At 39.9% G+C, this 6,000-nt stretch overlaps 1 protein-coding gene across 1 annotated transcript in view; it reads right to left on the reverse strand.

The window, feature by feature from the left end:
- Positions 1–3,341, reverse strand: part of LOC135057974 (probable G-protein coupled receptor 142) — a 124,771-nt gene extending 121,430 nt beyond the window's left edge. Inside the window, exon 1 of the mRNA XM_063963657.1 lies at positions 3,195–3,341. The gene's annotated coding sequence lies outside the window, so the exon portion shown is untranslated. The remainder of the gene's footprint in view (positions 1–3,194) is intronic.
- Positions 3,342–6,000: the final 2,659 nt, after the last annotated feature.

The raw sequence follows: 6,000 nt of genomic DNA on the forward strand, positions 1-6,000 counted from the left end.
TGTCACATTTCTAGTCCCAGGAGGAAAGGATGTCATCTCTATCTCCTGCCTGCTAAGGAATGAAGCTACTGTATATGTGCAATGTGACCGAGTTGGATGGGGTTCACCACTTCCAATGTGAAGGTGCTTTTCAGTCTACCCCGGGGTTATTGTCAGTTGACTTTGCAAATGTGTAAATATCACATCAATGTCCAATCTAATGAATTTTCTACAGTGCCAACATAGTGCACTGTGTTTTACAGAGTGGCCCTTTGATGGAAGGCAGCTATACTGGGGGGCATGCGAATACAACAATATGGGGCATGTGGCCACAGAGATAAGGGAACATAAAATCTGACATCCTGTTACAGTGTTTTGAAAACTGCAAATTGGATCATCAGTTTCTTCATCTAGTCTTTCTACCAAGGAGTGTGTTAAATGTGCACCTAGAACATAGAACAGTGGTCAGGGAACAGGGGTAAATTACCCGAAATGGGGTAAAAATGAAATTCCTGGTGGTAATGGACGGTTGCGCTGCCGAGATACAGCCCCGTCCAGCACCGGCCGACTTGCGATTTGATGTGCTGACGTCACACCGTGCTCCCTCCTGCCCGCCCTGTGCTGTGCTCCTGGCCACCCTGTGCTGTGTTCCTGGCCGCGGTGTGACGTGCTGATATCACACTGCGCACCCTCATGCCCGCCCGTCCTGCGCTGTCCTGTCCTCCCACCCGCAGCCCACCAACCCACACACAGAACTTGAAGTGTTCTGTGGCTGACCGCTGATTGAGTTCCGCAGGATCAGACAGTGGCCCACATAACAGTGGGAAATGCCATATAAACAGTGATAACCAGTATGTATGCACAATAATATATGATTTCCTTCCCTTCAAATCAAGGGGGTAACGTTGGCGTATCTAAATATATTTTGGGGTAAAAGGTAAAAAAAAATTCCCTGACCCCCTGATATAGAATATCATTTCATGGCTTGACAGAAGAGATTTCAGCAAATGAATTAACAGAAATTAATATTATTGGAATAATTACTGTAATGAATTGGTAAAACAAGAAAAGTGATATTTAGTCACACACATTTATTATATAAGCACTGTATTTGTGCAATTGGGAAGGCAATAGCCTGAATAATTCACTTCCATATTACGCTTTGGACTCTTGGGCATGGGGCCATTTACTCACTGCTGTTGAATAAATGTGTTTTATTATTTAGTAACATTTTGATGAAACCACATTGAACTACAGTACATATTACAGTTTATAGCACTATCATGTGTATTACACATCTATTACAAGACATAATGTTTGTTTTTGAGACTATGTAACTCATCAGCCCAGAATAAGCCCTGATCTTTAAAAGTGACAGTCTTATTTCCTTTTGAAAAGTGGATGTTCTCTAACAGAATTATATTATGTGTACAATCCAAACAAACCGTAATATCTTATTTCCAAAGCTATCCGATGTTCTATAAGTTTAATGAACATGGGGGAAACACTGGATATGTCTCCTGTGACTGAAGCACTTTATATGTTGTCTCAGAAAATGCAGAGTGCGCAGGAATACAGCCACTTCATTTGTCTCAGAATGCTGATGTTGTGTGAAATGTTATATATGTACATATGTGACAATAGGGATCCAGTCTCTAGGTCGACAGTAACTAGGTTGACATTATCTAGGTCGACCACTATTGGTCGACAGTAACTAGGTCAACAGGGTTTCTAGGTCGACAGCTTCTAGGTCAACAGGTCAAAAGGTCGACATGAGTTTTTCACTATTTTTTTCTTTTTTTGAACCTTTTCATACTTAACGATCCACGGGGACTACAATTGGGAACGTTAACCTTGCCCGGAGCATGGCGAGCGAAGCGAGCCATGCGACGGGACATGGTGCACTTATTGGGGTTCCCGGTCACTCTACAAAGAAATCGACACAAAACCCCCATAAAAAACTCATGTCGACCTTTTGACCTGTCGACCTAAAGACCAATAGTGGTCGACCTGGACACTGTCGACCTAGTTACTATCTACCTTCCATACCACACCCGTGACAATATCACTACCAAAAATATTAGCTGCTCATAGAGTGAATAACAATATTTGTATATAAATATAGAGCTAGATGTGCTTTGTATTTATGTGTAGGGGTGTATGTATGTACGAATATTTGCTATTCTATATGTTCCTTATATATACATTTAGATCATTTTAACTTTATTTGGATTGTCTGGCATTTGCTATACTGTACATCATTGGATAACGCAAAGCATAACAGACACTTACATTGTTGTTGAAACCAGTGGTTAGGGCTTGGTGTGTGGATTAGTGTTAAAAAATGAACTGGAATATAGATACTTCTATTTATCTATTAGATATGATATGGATAGATAGATAGATAGATAGATAGATAGATAAAAGATTTATACAGATAGCATGTGACAGAAAATAAATATGTAGATATGCTATGGATACATACACATAATAATAATAATAATAATAATAATAATAATCTTAAAATTAATAATAATAGTAGATATACAAATGTGATATAGATAAGATAGAATGGTAGATAAACTGATATGCGATAGAGATATATAAGTTGGATACATATGAGGTGTACAAGAAGGAGTGAGAGATAAATAAGTTTATAAATAGATAACAGATTAATAAATAGATAAAACATATATGAGATGTACATATATGAAATAGATTTGAGTTATAGAAACAAATAAAGAAAGGGATACGTAGATCTGAATGGGTTAAAGATTTTAAATAAATCTGACATAGATATGAGATAAATAGATATGTTACAGATATATAGATAGATAGATAGATAGATAGATAGATAGATAGATAGATAGACTACTTAAATAAGGTATTTGGCTACTCTATATTATAGTATATTTTCATATACAATGTGAGAATACATAGACATTTGTATATACTGTATGTACAGCACATAAACATTTTTATATAGAGTATAGAATTGTGAACCAAGCTTGTAAAAGTTGTACCCAGCATTAAATTGTTTTATATTTTTTAAAATATACATATATAGTAGTGTATTTCTTTCACACGTATGAGTCTGTACTGGCTTACTTCAAAGTCATATTTCTAGCTATCCATATAATACCAATGACATACAGCTGATACAATAGTAACTCATCTCACAGATTGGTAAAAGCTGGCTAATAATTATATCTTACCTGGCTCCTTTTCATATTTCATCCCTTGTGTCACATTGGAGTGTGTCTGCTGTTGTTAGAGGAACACACTCAGCTGCACATTTCCAGGCATGCTTAGAGCAGAGAGATGCTGCAGGAAAGCTTGCTACTGGAGGGACAGGAGAGAGGTGCACAGAGTCTGCTTGGCATAAAGGAGAGGTGTGTTTCTATAGCATGCATATAAAGCACAATGGGGCAGATGCATTAACCTGGAGAAGGGATTAAGAAGTGATAAAGCAGTGATAAGCACAAGGTGAAAAACACACCAGCCAATCATTACAGATACGAAAAATGACAGTTAGGAGCTGACTGGCTGGTGCGTTATCACCTTGCACTTATCACTGCTTTATCACTTCTTTATCCCTTCTCCAGGCTTAATACATCTGCCCCACTGTGAGAGATTTACAACAAATCTGTCAGCTTCTAACTATCATGTTACAGGCTATGGGGTAAATGTAGGACAGTCGTTATGGGGGAGAAGCGGTATCACAGTACGTTATGTGCGCTATACCGCTTCCCCCCTTTGTATGATAGCTGCGGTGCGAGCACAGTGATGCTATGCGCCCCTGTCCATTTTGGCACTGCTATCTAAAATATAGCAGGACGATATGCTTGGGCAATGTATGAACGGTCAGCATCGCTGTCCATTGCGACACCTGCAGCTGTCAATTTCGACAGCTACAGGTGACGATGCCCATACACCACAGCAGGGACAAAGCTGCCCCTGCCTGTGGAGGGTGCCGGCTCCGGACTGCGCTGGTGATCTCACATGAGTAGCTTGTCGATGTCCCTTCCATGCTGCTATAATACATTTCCCTACAGTATGTGTTTGAAAGTTTGGAGTTAGAAGCTGATTTGTTCATACTTTATTACCATACACTTTCACTCTCACCAAGGCTTAGTACATTGACCTATTATCTCTCTCCACTTAATCTTTCTCCTAGATTTCATAAATCAAGCAACAATGTTTAATCCAAAAAATAACTGTGCACTGTGCAGCATTTCTTTTATCAGTGTCCAGGGCCAGAGTAAGGCTTATGAACCCTGGGGCAACTAAGTTGCCCAATATGGTTACAGTGTGCCACCCTTCCCCCATATGCCACGCTCTGCACTACCTGGTAACTGCTCTCCCATGCTCTCCCCGAGTACTCAATTCAAAGCCATCTTATGGAGCAGAGCAGCTTCTGAGTCTCTCAACTCAATCATCGTCACGGAAGTGATGTGTCACGTAACATTGATGAGGGGACTTGGGAGCCACACTACGTACATAATCTAAAAGTGCCTTGAATACAGTTTATTTTCAATTGGTTTTAAATACAATATCGGAATGTCTTGGCATATATCAGCCTTCAGTTCAACAATGGTTCTTGGTCGATGTTTGTAGACCTCAGCTCTCAGATGGCCCCCGTTCGCTATGTAGAGGGCTTTCATTAAGATGATAATTGATTTTTGCCCAGTAATGAAAATTCTGCTTGTTTATTTAGCCAGAAAAAAGAATGTGAGCTGTGTCAGGAAATTGCAGCGATAATGCTGGAAATGACCCATCAAGTGATGCGAAACTTCAGAAATCGACTACAAATGTATATGATGAATGAAGGCCACCATCTGGACGATATAATATTCAAAGCCAATTGAAAATAAACTGGGATACAACAGTGGTCCTCCCACCCTCCCTTATGTTGTATATATGAAACAGGACATGCACAGTTTAACAAACCAATCATTTCATTGACAGGGACCGTCACTTCTGGCTGAAATGATTGGTTTGTTTGGGCCTCCACAAAAAATTTTTTTAGAAGAACTTCCTCCGTTAAGTTTTTACTCTGAGGATGTTGATGATGAGGTGTTAATGACATTATAATCTTGTACAATAAATTTCATGTCTTCGCCGCAAATTACTTAATATGGAGGAGGTGCCTAGATGGCTAACGTTACTACCTCTACTAAATTTGGCCTCACAAATGGAGCAGATGCTTTCATAAACATTGTCAGGATTGGGGTTAAAATAATCCCACACCCAAGGGGTGGCTTTTTTGGTGTTATGCCCAGTCATCGCCATGGCTTTCTATTCATCACGGTCAACAACTACAGCCACTGGTGGCTGCTTAAACACACAACATCAACATCCTCATTGTCACATAGTACACACATATCCCCCTCATCCTGTCCCACTTCCACACACGAATCCTCAATTTGTAGTATGTCCTCCTCATCAGATTCATCACCCTCATCAGATTCATCGCCATCTTTTCTTGTAATGCTCCCCACATGTGCAGATAATTCAGAAATGGTGGAAGGAGGTGAAAGAGGCTTCTCTATGAGGACAGTGTGAGAAATGTCAGCTAATGTGGACACCCCTAAACATTCCTCAAGAATGTCTGATGATTCTGATTCTGAATGCACAGTTTGTCTTACTGCCTCTGCAGCTAACTTTCCTTTTGATTTTTTTGTCTTTACCGCTCTAAAATTAAATGATTTTACATACCCTGACTTAAGCCCTCTATGCCCCTGGGCATCTGTTTTAGCAGATGACATTGACTGACTTGCATTGTCAATGTCATGACTAGTGGCAGCAGCTTCAGCACCAGTAGTAGCCTCCATTTCTATCAACACAAAGTGGGGTTGACCTTCACCGACAGCGTCGCACAAATGAGTCAGAAATATATATAATAATAATTACACAGTGTGGTTGACTTCACCGACAGTGTCGCACAAATGAGTTAGAAATATATATAATAATAATAATTACACACTGCTGTTGACTTCACCGACAGCGTTGCACAATACG

This window comes from Pseudophryne corroboree, chromosome 3 (assembly GCF_028390025.1).
Source record: "Pseudophryne corroboree isolate aPseCor3 chromosome 3, aPseCor3.hap2, whole genome shotgun sequence".
Classification (NCBI taxonomy): domain Eukaryota; kingdom Metazoa; phylum Chordata; class Amphibia; order Anura; family Myobatrachidae; genus Pseudophryne; species Pseudophryne corroboree.